The sequence below is a fragment of the Momordica charantia genome (assembly GCF_013281855.1).
Source record: "Momordica charantia cultivar OHB3-1 chromosome 5 unlocalized genomic scaffold, Mcharantia_2.0 BLBB01000005.1, whole genome shotgun sequence".
Taxonomy (NCBI): Eukaryota; Viridiplantae; Streptophyta; class Magnoliopsida; order Cucurbitales; family Cucurbitaceae; genus Momordica; species Momordica charantia.
The window spans coordinates 7,973,016-7,987,338 of record NW_028275163.1 but is presented as its reverse complement, the minus strand read 5'-3'; the positions used below and the strand labels follow the sequence as shown (position 1 = coordinate 7,987,338).

Here is a 14,323-nt window from a genome sequence, read left to right as displayed (position 1 = left end):
CAAAATTTTACCATTTTCTGGAAATGTTTCTTAAATTTTAGATATAAAAAACAGGATCGGTTACCAAACGTGTATGTTTCTCAAAAACAAGAAATGGGACTACTAGAAATTGAATATTACCAAGTTACTCCTATTTATATATTTTTTATAAATATATAAAACCCTGAACTCTAAATCCTAAGTCGTAGACCCTAAACCCTAAAAAAATAATATACGTCGAAAAATTGGAAGAAGAACCATGAAAATTAAGCAAGAATAAGTGCATTGATTAGTTACTATATTTATTTAATTATTTATTAAAACATTACCTATAAAATGGTCATCAATTCCCACTAGGAAAGAATACATTCAAAAATATCGGGCAAATTGCAAAAATAGTATGATGATTGTTGCATTTTCACCCTTAAAACTTTTATGGCTTACTGATTTTGAATTTCAACTTCCAGCACCACTACTTCTTCGTTGTGGTTTTTAACATATTCACTTTCTTCAGTGGCACACCCACACCCTTTGTCTTGGTGCAGCCATTTTCGGCTCCATAGGTTTCGAATTTCTACGATAATCAAGCCTAGCCAGCTCTTTGGATGCTGATAAAATTGAGAAGAAAAATTTAAGATTAAACACAACTTTTTGGGATCAAATTAATTGAGTTTCTCAGGAATTTATAGAACGAGAAATAAAGAGTACACGATTATTGGTGCTTTAATTATATACAACTTTGGAACAACCGTGAAAACGTGAAAAATTGAAATGAAAGGAATTGCTTTGAAAACTTTTTCGCCCGTGTACAAACGGAGAATCAGAGAGAGAAAGTGAGACCATGAGGGGAGGAAAAAGGGAGAGATGGTTAAAATAGATTTTATTTTTAGGATTTCATTTTTTAAATGGAAAGTTTAGGTGTGAATTTTTTTCTATTACGAAAGTTTATGGGTTAAATTTTTATAATTACAAGTTTACGAGTACAAATTTTTCCACCTATAAAAGGTTGATGGTTTAATTTTTATACTTATACAAGTTTAAGGGAGAAATTGCTACAATTAAAAGTTTAAGGGTGAAATTGTAAGAACCATCATACTTTAGGGGTGGTTTGTATAATTTACCCAAAAATATAATAATAAATGTAATTGAATACTACAATAGATTTGGGTTTTCTTGACGCCACTCAAAAAGCGACGGTAAAAGATGCTGCCGACCAAACAAAATTTATCGACAAAAATGTCGTTGTAGGTTCGTCGCAATATGTTTTGCCGACGCTTTTGAGAAAGCGTCGGCAGACGTGGGCTATGCCAACACTTCAAAAAGCATTCGCAAAAGTAAGATATGCCCGTGCTTTAAAATACGTCGGCAAATCTCAATCTTTCCCAACTCTTTTTCCAAAGTTAAAATCGCGTCAGCATACATGACATTTTTTTATATCTTTTTATTTTTGTAGTACCATATATAGTTCAATGATATTGGAACCTAATATTATTAATAGTATCATTTAACACATACACAATACTATACAAGTCAATTCATTACACTGCAGATATCTTTACACATGAAAAAAAAATTATATGTTATTCGTTACGATCTACATAGTTTCAAAATACATGGAAAATGAAATAAGTAATCCTGGAAGCCTTCCGATCTTCTTCTACGTCTACATTTTTTCAAAATGAGGATTCAAGATTACACAACTACAAACCTGAAATAATGAAACGAATAATATAAAAGTTTCTAAAACATAAACAAACAAAAAATAATTACAAAAATAGGAAAGAGATTTTCGAAAGAAAAATATTCGTGAGGTAACAAACGTCATTTAAGACTTTACCACACCTACAAAACCTGGAAAATTGCAAAAAAAAAAAAAAATGTTGGCTAATAGTCGCCAAGCGAGTTGTGGTGGTCAAAATTTACTTCTAAGTGCTACTAAGCAAGCTTAATGTCGTAATCGTAACACCCCACCCCCAAAGTTACCTATGCGTCTTAAAATCTCATGCGTATTTGATTGGGTCCAACAAGTAATTTTAAAGGATCCACTCTAGAAATCACAAAGCATTTAAATTAAAACTAAGAGCCTAAGGGTGTTTTTTAGGCAAAAATGAAATTCAACATACTCTAAGAGCGATCGTGGAGTACTTAACCCAACCCCTGGAGCTACATAAGCCTCTTAAAAGCTCTGAGCTATTTGGGTCCAGTAGCTTTAAATGACCCTCGACGTTCTGGCCCACCCTAGAATTATCAAAGAAGTCCAAAAAAAGACCTGTAGTTGAATCAATCTTTAAGCAAACAATCTTTTAAAATCTGATATTTTAAGCACTTAAATGAAAAGTGGAACTTGGAAATAAGACCACATTATATATATTCTTCTAGCTCCCTTAAATTTCTCACTCGCAAAGATTAATAAGTCAAAAAAAGAACCATGATTAGGTTCAAAATGAGAGTTCAAATAAAATTCTATGACCCACCCAAAGAAAAAGTATCAAACTCTAAAACATTAACATAATTGTGAAAGATAGAAATAACGGGAAATTTTCTTTGCTTATTTTTTGCACAAACTTCTTCGCTTGTGGTCTAATATTCTCCCGAGCTTATTTACAAATAAAATTTAAAGCATAAGTAGTTTTTGCTTTGCTATGACGATATGCTTTTAGAGATTATTAAGGCGCTATGCACTAAACAGGTTGTTTGGGGAAGAAAATATTGTGGACACGTGGAGGACGCTCAGTGGTGTTTAGAAATAAAAGAATATTCGAGGTCCACCTCGAACCTGCCGAGGAGACCAAATTTGTCTATATACAAGGCTGTGTAAAAGGCCGGGGTTCGACCTGAACGGGTTCGATCTTCTCAAACCTGACAGGTTCGACATGACAAAAAATAGGGATAACCGATGGTTGTGAGTGCTGTCGGACCCACCACCAATAAATAGAAGGCCTCATTTCACGCTCAGGTATCGAATCTCACCTCAAACTTAATATCGAGTCCGACTTATACTGACTTGAGCGTCGGAGAGTTTGCCCTCTTGTGCAGGTTCACTCCAAAGTTCAGGTCGAGCTAGAGACCGGGTTCGAGTTAGATTCGTGAATTGTGTTATGCAACTCTTTGCATAAACACAGGTTAGTTTTGTTTCAAAATATTATAGACTAACTCTTTTTAGCAAACTAATGAACGGACCCAATCATCGTCCATATTGATCCTCTCTTCATTATTGAACACAAATAATTTTAATAGAAAATACCAAAAATTACTATTTCAATCCAATGTTTATTGTGATTGTTTTTTCTTTTAAAGAGAGATCTTCTCAACATAGGATTCTAAAATATAAAAAAGTACACAATGACTAACACCAAAGTTGATTTCAAAATATTGAGAGTCAAAATTCTAAATTGAGCATTAATATTTATTTCCAAATTCTAAATTAAGCTTTAAGATTTTATTATTTTGATAGATAATTGATTTTTTTTTATAAATATTAAACAGAGAATAGCATTAAAAAAAAACGGGTGCAAAATAACTATAATCGATATTTGAAACTTGCAAGTTAATCAATAATAAGTATAGATCCACTTCATTAAACAATCCCTTGAAATATGTTATGTTAAAGGTCTAACAAAAATTTACATGAAACAAGACAAATTTAAAAAACCAACATTCGAATTTGTTCTAGTCTCATAGAGTAAGGTTAACCCACCAAACATAAAATATTTTGTGAAACTAACAACTTTCCTATAATTTACATCATAAAAACATAGTATAAGCATCACTCAAGAATGCTTCAAAATCTAACATAAATAAATCGTTGTAGAAACTAGAAAGAGGGAAAATAGAAACGCATAATCTAAGCTAAAAATCAAGGCTCCTCTCCCAACGATAGAACAACAAAGGAATGCAAATTCATAACGTCTATCATCAAATTAACCCAATGGAAATATCCAAAATAAACTTTCACTAAAATTATCAATACCCACATTTCAGTTTGTTATTTAATGGATTTTTTTCTCTCCACTCATTCCTTCTCTTGTGAGTTTGTTTTGTTTTTCTTGTCTCGACGTTCTCATTCCTTACTTTGCAGCACCCCACCCACCTGTATTTTTCTTCTTCATTCTTCTTCTTGCCTCTTCGTTCTTCTTCGTTATAATATAATAGTAATTCCATTAATTTAGAAAAAGAACAAACTAAGCTGATTGGAACTGATAATGTTTATAAAATAAAATTTAAAACAAAAAAAGGCATGCCAAGACAAAACTTCATCCTGCATCTACATATTTATCCACCCAGTAGTTGACCGATGAACGAGGTCGAATCACAATATACATCCACCAGCCACAGCCTCAGTACCACAAATGGGGAAATATTAATTTTGTTTTATTTTCAAAAATGTAAAGTGACAAAACTCACCGGCCGACGACCAGATCGAGGTGGTAGCAGGTTGCCACATGGATACATCACAGTATACATACGCCACACCATCAATACTTGGCAGGTCGCTCGACACATGGATTCCAATGCGTGCACAAGTGTACACATCGTTTACTCTCTTCAATTTATCTGCTCTTTGTTTTAATTTAAATTTCACTTTCCAAACATAATTTGTTTCTTTGCAAACAGACCATGTTTATCTTCAACGGATTCCAATGTTTGTCTTTACAGATACCTCCATTAGTCTGTTCAAGGTTATCCAATATTCATGCATGGTTTCAGCTTCACTACTAAATTACTACTATCACACTAGCTGCTTAAGCCTATATATATGTCTGGGTAAATTGGATTAAGAATATGCGCCCACCAAATTCATCCATCAAACACGAAACAAAACTCACTTTATTTTCGTTCGATATGAAGCTCCCTCTGTGCATCACTCTCATGATCTTCTTGCTTCTCTTGGTCATGGTAACCAACCTTTCCCAATTTCCTCATCTGAATTTTTTTATATATGTGAAATTATCATTTTTGTCAAGTTTAATTACGCAAATATTATGCAATTCTCTAACCCTTTTTTTTCTTTTTTGTGATTCCATATTTTAGTTTGCGAGTACCATAGAGTCCAGAAAAGAATTGAAAGATCATTGGTACAAAAATGTGATGGAAGATGAGTCATTGCCTAATTTAAAGCCACATTTTCTTGGAGGTGAAAAGTATTTCATTAAGAAGCTTGAACCAAGTACTGACAATGCTTTACTTGTCTATAAAATGAAACGATCATCTCCCACATTCTTTCAGAAAAAACTAGCTCTCATTAAAGCTATAGAACCTAACCCAATAGAGCTTGAACCAAGCACTGACAATGCTTTACTTTCCTATAAAATGGAACGATCATCTCCCACATTCTTTCAGAAAAAACCAGCTTCCATTAAGGATATAGAGCCGAGCTTGAACCAAGCACTGACAATGCTTTACTTGCCTATAAAATGGAACGATCATCTCCCACATTCTTTCAGAAAAAACCAGCTTCCATTAAGGATATACAGCCTCAACCAATGGAACTTGAACCAAGCTGACAATGCTTTACTTGCCTATAAATTGGAACCATCATCTCCCACATTCTTTTAAAGTGGAAGGGGAAAATGGAGATCGGGTTCAAGCTCTGGCTGTTTGCTGCATGGATACATCGGAATGGAACCCAAAACATCCCTCGTTTAAAGTGCTCAATACCATACCAGGAACCTTCCCCATCTGCCATATTATGCCGCTCACTGATTTTATATGGTTTCCCGTCTCTACTTCAACTTGAACTTGCGAGTCCTGCAATAATAAAAGCGCTAGCTCATGTATCGTTACTCTCAGTTTTAGTTATGTAATGTGTTGAAATTAATGTATGTTTGAATCTCTAATGTTACTCTATATGTACTATGTCGTATGAATTCTGAGTTTCTTTTACAATTTTATGGTAAGTTGTCGGGGTAAGATAAATTTAATCATATATGTTTATCTAACACTCCAATCACTTTTGAGATTGGAAAATTGCACAAGACCCAGTAAGTAGAAATAAATAATAAATAGGAAACACAACACCTCCGACTCTGATAGGATGTTAATTTATATGATTAAATGATCAATCAACTCAAAAACTTAAGCAGATATGTTAAAGTAAATTTAATGATATATTGATATGTAACAATATAGAAACTGGTTTACAATTTTAAAATAATAGAGTTGATTATGGTATGAGTCCATTTCTCTTCCATAAAAGGAAACTTAACCGACTCATTTCGTAACATTCTTATTTATTGTTTTCCATTTCGATCTCATTTCTTATTTCTAGTTTCTAATTTTTTTTCTAGATCTATACGTTTTAAATAGGAATACGTTTTAAATATAACAGTTTGTAAGAGTGGGGATTAGAATCCACGACTCCTTGAACGGCTACATATATCTTTAACTCAAGTTGGTTTATTTTTATTTTTAGTTAAAATGAAATTTAGTAGATATAGTATAAAAAGGTATAGCATATACTCGAATAATATAATACATTAAGAAAAAGATAATTTACAATATAAATTTTTTTAATAAATTATTAGCTTTAAATAAAGACTAAAATTTTAAAATATTTTTTATTTAAAAATATATCTTTTTTTTAGTTCAAAATATAATAATCTTAAATAAAGATAAAAATTTCAAAAAATTTTAAATTTAAAAAATAGAAAATATATTTATGTTTACAAAAATATAAAAAGGAAAAATAAATAATGATTTGCTTAATATGAGAATCTAACTTCGTAGTAGTGGAGGTTGTGAAATTTGGTCATATACTTGCACCAGTACGCTGAAGCTCAATTTTAAACAACAGGGTACAAGATATAATATTTAGGCTAAAACCGCTGCTTGATAGGGAATAAAAAAACGAAAATGGGAAGAATGAAACTACTTTTTGTTGTTTACAAAGTTTTGCCATTTTCTCGAAATGTTTCTTAAATTTTAGATATAAAAAACAGGATCGATTACCAAACAAGTATGTTTCTCAAAAAACAAGAAATGAGACTGCTAGAAAATGAAGATTACCAAGTTACTCATATTCATATATTTTTTATAAATATATAAAATCCTGAACTCTAAATTCTAAATCGTAGACTCTAAACCCTAAAAAAATAATATAGGTCGAAAAATTGAAAGAAGAACCATGAAAATTAAACAAGAATAAAAGCATTGATTAGTTACTATATTTATTTAATTATTTATTAAAACATTACCTATGAAATGGTCATCAATTCCCACTACGGAAGAATAAATTTTAAAATACTAGTAAGAAACACGTGTAGTGCACGTGAAATTTTATAGTTTTTATTTCAATGTTTAAAAATATAAAATTTAATTAAATAGTTAAAATTTATAATCTAATTTGGTTTTTTTTTATCTCTAAATGTTTACTTCACCAAGTTTTTTCGTATTTTCAATGTTTATCTCATAAAACAATGTCTCTAAAAGTATTACTCTGCGATTTCTTAAAAAAAGAATTTCTAAAAAGATCACATATTCATGGATTTTTCATCTTTTTTTCCCTAAACATAACCATGCATAAAAGTAAATAAAACTTTGTTTCAATTTCTTATTTGAGTCATTTAAAAATAAAATGACAAAAAACAAAAAAATAGTGAGAGATAGAAATGCGTTCAGGGCAGCTGTTCTTTGCCATGTTCGAGTTTCGATCCAATTCTTTGCCCTAGCTCGCCAGGAATGCCGACCGCAGCCATGTTCTGATGGATTGCTCCGACTATTTTCATTACACGATGATCACCTTACGAAGGAGGAGGTCATTAAGAGAGTCCTCGTGGTTATCAAGTGTCATCCCAAAGTGGATCCGTCCAAGGTGATTCGATCTTATCACTCATTTTCCATTTCCTTTTTCCGGTTCATTGAGTCGTTTGGCAAAAAAAATAACTAAAAAAGTTGAATATTCAATCAAACAATCTAACTAAATATAAGAAAACACAAGACATTGACTAAAGGAGAAAATTAACATACCGAAAGAGAAAAGAAACTCAAGTTTTGATGAAGAAATAGTTGGGAGAAAGAGTTTAAAAAAAACTCTTTATATAGTTGTAGAAAATAAAAAGTTACGAAACTTTGAAATTCCTTATTAATTATAATTCAAAATAAGTCATAACTTTTTAACATAGAAATAAAGAGACAAACTCGTCCATGTTCTAACTCTTTACATTCTAACCTTTAAGAGAGAGAGTTTATTAGAAAGAGAAAATTAATTTGAGAAAAATAAAATTTGGTGCTTTTATTTTTAAATTATTTCAACCTAATATGGGTCCTTTATTTTATTTTTTTAATATTTTGTTTGTTTATTAAATATTTGTTTAGGGCTGACATTTTGTTGTATATGTTGAATTTTTTAACTAAAAATAAATTATTTTATTGATTTAATTTTATATTATAATTAAAATTATTAAAGAAAAATTCTTCAAATTATAATATTAGAAAATAAAATGACCAAAAGTTTTATATTCCACCTTTTACGATTCTATACAAATTATTGTTTATAATTAATTTATTAATTAAACATTTTTTTATATACTGGCTTCTATGATTGTTTTTTTTTCAACAATAAGAACATGAGCTTGTAATTATCTATATTTTAAACAAATATTCTAAATAAAATTGCTAAAAAAAACATTCCAAATAAAAAAAAACACACTAAACAATAAAAAACATTAGTAACAAAAAAAAAAGTTCAAATCCTAAACTAAATAAAATTGCTAAAAAAAGAAACATTCCAAATAAAAAACACACTAATTAGAAAAATAACAATAGTAACAAAAAAAATCCAAGTACTTACTATACACTCATCTTTTAGAATAAATATGCTCAGATTGCTTGACATATACTATTATTCAACTTTGTAAAATTGTGGAATGGTAATGTTACAAACCTAGTATTCGAGATATGTAGATTCAACATATGCCTCTCTTGCAACTTGATTAATATGTCACAAATATCTCGAGATGTTTTTAAGATTGAATCATCTTTGAGAGATGTTTCAAGGAACTCAGAATAAAAAAATATTGAAACTTGTGAAAAACATGTAGAAGAAAACCTATTTTTATAGTAGTAGAGTATAAAACGTTACAAAAGCTTTTCAAATTCTAAAACTCTTGAAATTCTAGTATGAATTTTAATTAAAGAAAAAATTAATTTTATGTTGTTGGAAAACTTTTTGCATTCTAATCTTTTATATTCCATGCATTTATAGTATTGATAATTAATAATTAATAATTAATTTAATATTTGTAATAATATATTAATGACATAATTTGTAAATTTATAAATTTAGTAAAAGGCAAAAGTGTCTAAAAATGTTTTTCCTACCTCCTACCTTTTTAATATAGTATAGATATAGATATAAATATATATATATTTTTTTTAGAGTATAATTTTTTTTTATAATTATCACAAACGAAAAATAGAAATAATTGAATTGGCCGTATTCGTATCTGTAGCCAGCCGGGAATTTCTGCTTTCATAAACATAAATAAAATACAAAATATAATGTCTGTATCACCCGGTTCGGTCGGAATAGGTTATCTCGAACCGTACCGAACCGTACCGAATAGGCCTTTTAGAAATTAGGGTTGGCCGCCGCCCCCTTCATCTCATCTGTCTCCCACGATCTCACTTCTCAGGCTCGTCCGCCGTCCGCCGGTCCGTCGTTCGCTGTTCGCCGTTCTCCGTTCGCCTGCCGTCAGTCTCTCTCGTCTTCAAAAAGAAAATAAAGGTTTGCAACCCGTGTACACCCTTATTACAGTCAATTGAAAACTCCAATTCCACAAGGAAGTTATCATCTCTGTTTCTTCCAAGTGTTCTTCTTTCAACCCAAATCTTGTCAGAATTCCTTCAAAGGAATTCGATGTCAGGACCGAGGGTTTAGAGGATTCCAAGAAGTATGTTCATGAATTCAAACCCTTGTCCGAAAGTAGGTTTAGGTCAACATCATGACCTAGCTGAGACAGAGAGGTGACAATATGTAGGAAATGCATTTTATAAAGAATATACCATCAAAATAGAAGTAGAGAAGATGTGAGGCAGATAAGAGTTAAATGTCCTCTAAAGTTCACAGTCATAGGAGATCATTTTGGCTTCCAAACTATAGTTATCGAACATTTATCCATGATCCATGATAGGGTCAACAGCGTTAAAACAAGATTTGCAAATACGAGCTCCACCTGCCAAACTTACAAGTGTTTGCAGTTGCTTCGTCATTGGTATGATGTAGTGCTTTAGGGTGATTCTTATTCTCTTCTAGGTGTTTAATAGAATTATTTACGGAAGAAAAAAGTTCCAACATGTTTACATTAAATTTCAGGCTTCAGCCAGGCTTCTTCTATGTATAAAGGCGAAGTTTGTCCTTGAGTAACATCCATAGGAAGCAGATCTCAGAAGATATTAACATAATATTTTAGTTTAGACATAAATAGAAGAAAAGATCCAACTACCTTACATGATGAAGATTCAAGTATGAAATAAATAAATTGCAGCAAGTAGTTGAAACTGAAATGCATGGCTTTAGGAATACTACTTAACTAGCTGTTGTTTAACCTTTGATTATTCATCAGTTTTAGTATCTTAAAGTACTGGAACTTCTCCCTCTTTCTCTTTCCCCTTCGTTAACATTCGCTGTCCTTTTTTAATCCTTCGAGTTCTAACTTCTTGTTTGATAGAATTTTTTTTGTCTAGCTTGGCAATGCAGTTTGCAGAACTTTATTATTGATATCTTAACTTTGTTTTCATAATTTCAGTTTCTGACCTGAGGAGTGAGGAAATAGAGCAACTTGTCATACAACTTTGATTAGATCAACTTTGATTGAATGTTAACTTTCTAGCTTCTATAATACATTTTGTTGCTTCCTTGAAGTTGTCTCAAATAAACCATTTTTCTGTGGCTTTTTCCTAATTGAGACAAATGGGGGAGAGCATTATCGTAATCTCTTTATCTTCTTATTCATTTAGTTTATATTGATAATATAATTATATAGCCATACAAACTACTTGTGCTCTAAAACGTTCCTTGGGTTCCCACAAAACTAGAATAGAGAATGAAACTTATGTTGAGTCATGAAGAATTGCAGAATGAAACATTCTATTATTGTTTTGGATTAATTTCAAACATGTACAGTCAACATTCAATCAAGACCACCAGAACATCAACTACCCTGGGTTGATCCGGTGACATTGGGACAACGAAAAAAGACTTTAGACTATGGAGACAAAGGTTTAAATCTCACGTTAGGCTATGTACAAGCTCTTGTATCTTTTTCATTATTCTCAATGAAAGTATTGTTTCCCATTAAAAAATAATAAAATAAAAATAAAACTTTAGTATTTCTTGACAATCCTATGTTGGAGGGCTTTGCACACTACAACAAATTTCTTTATCTATATAACCTCTCATTATAGCATTTATGAAAAAGTGCTATGTTGTCCAAGCCAAAATCAGGCGGGGAAAGTCATTTTCTAAAATTTGGTAAGCGGGTGCTCACTTTTCTATATTTCAACTCATTTCCCCATTTTTGTTCTTGATAATCATTGAGAACCACATCGTTCCCAAAGGGTAGTTCAATTGACAAGGGCTTGGAGTCTCTTGGTCATACTGGCTTAGAGGTCTCAGGTTTGAATCTTCTGTTGAACTTAATACAAAAAACTTTGATGTCTACCGAGTTCGGACCTTGGGACGGGCACAAGTGTCTTTGGGTATAGGGGAGCAAAGCTCCGACTCGTGGTTATCAAAAAAAAAAGAAAAAGATAATCATTGAGAACCACCATCATCATTTCATCACAATTGAAAAGTCCAGAATGAATTTTAGATCCCAACTTCCTGATTTTTCCTCCATTTGATTGTTTCTGTAGTTGTATTGTGAGGCTAGTGGAAGAGGAGGAAGAAGCAGTTTCAAACGAGACGCAAACGAAGAGTCGTGGATAATCTAACACCATCTCCAAGGCTGAGGAGAAAGATCCAGTGATAAGGAAACGATGAGGCAATTGCCCAATGGACTAATTGCAATTTCGCATTCTCCATCTCCCACTGCAATGAAGGTTCTTGCGGAATCAAAATTGGGGCAGAATCAAGGTAAAGAAATTTTTTTCCTGTTCGACTGATGTAGTCTGATTGGTGATTCAACTTTTTGATTTTCAATAGTCTCCTCTATTTAGCTTTTGCCATTTTTTTTCACAGGTTGTACCTTATGGGCGTAATGTGGGCTTCCTTTTATGAGCAAAGTTGTGGAGTGAAGGAAGTCTCTAAAAATGGGTGATTTGGTGATAGGAACTCGAAATCTTTCTTTTCAAACTTTATTGTAAGCAGCTATTACTGAATTTTTACAAACACTTCTTTTTTAGTATTGGAGATTAATTTTTAGTCGATGATGAGATAATTTATGATCATTTTCTTTGGTGGACCAACTTGATCCAAGTATTTCTAACATCTATCATGCGAAAAGCATTTTGTTCCAACTGTTATTTATATCTTTTTGGTCTTTGGGTATCTCATAATTTTGAGGAATTTCTAGTTTCAGCGTATTTCAAATGAATTTATCTCACGGAAGAAAATGATTTTAATCTTTTGTGAATATTTTAATTTTTAATTGATAAATTAAGATTAAAGTATTGTATGAGTAAACTAACATATAAACAAATATATTTAATCTATATTTATTTCAAATCATTTTCTAAGATAAATCATTTTCCGTCGTTAAACCTTTTAGCGAGTCAATTCAAATATAGTTCAGTTCAGTGGATAATGTACTTATTATCTAACTGAATGTTTGATATTGGACTAGAAGAAAATGAATCTCTTAAAAACAGTACCACATTTTTTGTTTCATTTTGGGAGATAGAAGGCGAAAATGGAAACTGCTCAAATCGGCCTATCATTCTTTCTTTGCCAATCTATATCTATACTTATAAATGTGGCTATGTAGAAGAAACTGTCTCTATTTATTTTGTCATTTTTATTTAAATGATCCCACTATTTAGAGGCAATTTTTTCTCTCGTACTCTTTTTTCTTCTCTCCCTTCAACTCCGCCACTTCCCACATTTTTTTGTTCTTCCAAAATACTTTTTTACAAATTCCATCTTATATGAACCAAGATGCATTAGTCTTGACTCGTTCAAGGGCCAAACAGTTACAGCTAGCATTTGATTCTCACATCCAAGTAGTAGTGAGCTCCACTAATGGACATCAAGAGGATAAAGATGGGACAAAACTTTATTCATGGTGCCAAATGAATATACGAGACGAAGATGAAGCCAAATGAAGACACGAGAAGAAGATGACGGAACTTTACAAAGTTATTATTTATTTTTTTATTATTATTTTTTTAAATGGTTATCTATCTCATTTTTTAGGCCTTTTATATTTTTAGCACAATGATGTGGGCATTTAATTTATCAATTTTTAGGTGTTTTTTTTTTAATTTAACTATGTCACATCTAATTGGGGGTAGTATAGTCTTTTAACTTCCTTTGAGATTAGGGATTTAATCTTGTAAACAGAACGATCAATTTTCACATAATGAATTTGGAGTGTTTTATCGTGATGACTAAGGGTTTATAAACTTTGCAATTATTGATCTAGGTTGCAAATACGGAACATTCAAGCTAGGTTTGATCAACCTGGAGTGTTCAACCTTGAGTAGGAACCAGTTCTCCTTACTTGGTCTTCGATCATCAAGGTAATCCTCGTCTAATCTTCCCTTGGGATTGTGCTATTTGATCTGGGGTTTTTGAAATTGACAGTTAGGGGTCCTCCTTAGGTGGAAGAGTTTTTATCTGCAATTTTCTAGGGTTCCATATCATTTGATATCAGAGCTTAGGCTCTAGATTGGTATACCTGTGTCTTTGATTTTTATATTATTGTTTCCTTTTTCTGGTTGATTCTAGCACAAATAGAAATTAATTATTTATTGGTTCTGTAATTTGTGGAAAAAAAAGAAAAATATTGTGACCTCAGCGTGGTATCAGAGAAAAGGGGAAAAAATCCAGTGCGATGACAGTGGTTTGAGTTTCTGCGGCGGCTACTTAATGCGGGAGAAGTGTTGTCGGTTGAATTTGAATTGAAGACAAAAAAAAACAAAAAACAAAAGGGGTTCAATCTGTGCAAGGAGCGGCAGATTTGGTTGTGAAAATCGAAGACATTAATTGTGAATTGAAGCAGCTGAAAATTAAATTAAGCAAACAGCTTAATTTTATTATTGGAGCATGCAGGTTAATTTATAATTAAGGAAGAGAATTGTTTTGTTCTTTGTTTTTGATAAATTCATGATGGATATTGACAAAGGATGTGTCAAACAAGCAGTTGATCATTAATTGAAGCAGGGTGGTCAAATTTGTTTGAATGAG

General features: G+C 31.7%; 2 long non-coding RNA genes across 2 annotated transcripts; both read left to right on the top strand.

Moving 5' to 3' along the window:
* The first annotated feature begins 4,603 nt into the window (after positions 1–4,603).
* On the top strand, positions 4,604–5,846 carry LOC111025542 (uncharacterized). The gene is made up of 2 exons (XR_002603552.2): positions 4,604–4,875; positions 5,011–5,846. It is a non-coding gene; the product is annotated as an uncharacterized LOC111025542 (long non-coding RNA).
* A 2,787-nt stretch (positions 5,847–8,633) lies between these two features.
* On the top strand, positions 8,634–10,970 carry LOC111025538 (uncharacterized). The gene is made up of 2 exons (XR_015790874.1): positions 8,634–9,703; positions 10,725–10,970. It is a non-coding gene; the product is annotated as an uncharacterized LOC111025538 (long non-coding RNA).
* The last annotated feature ends 3,353 nt before the right edge of the window (positions 10,971–14,323 follow it).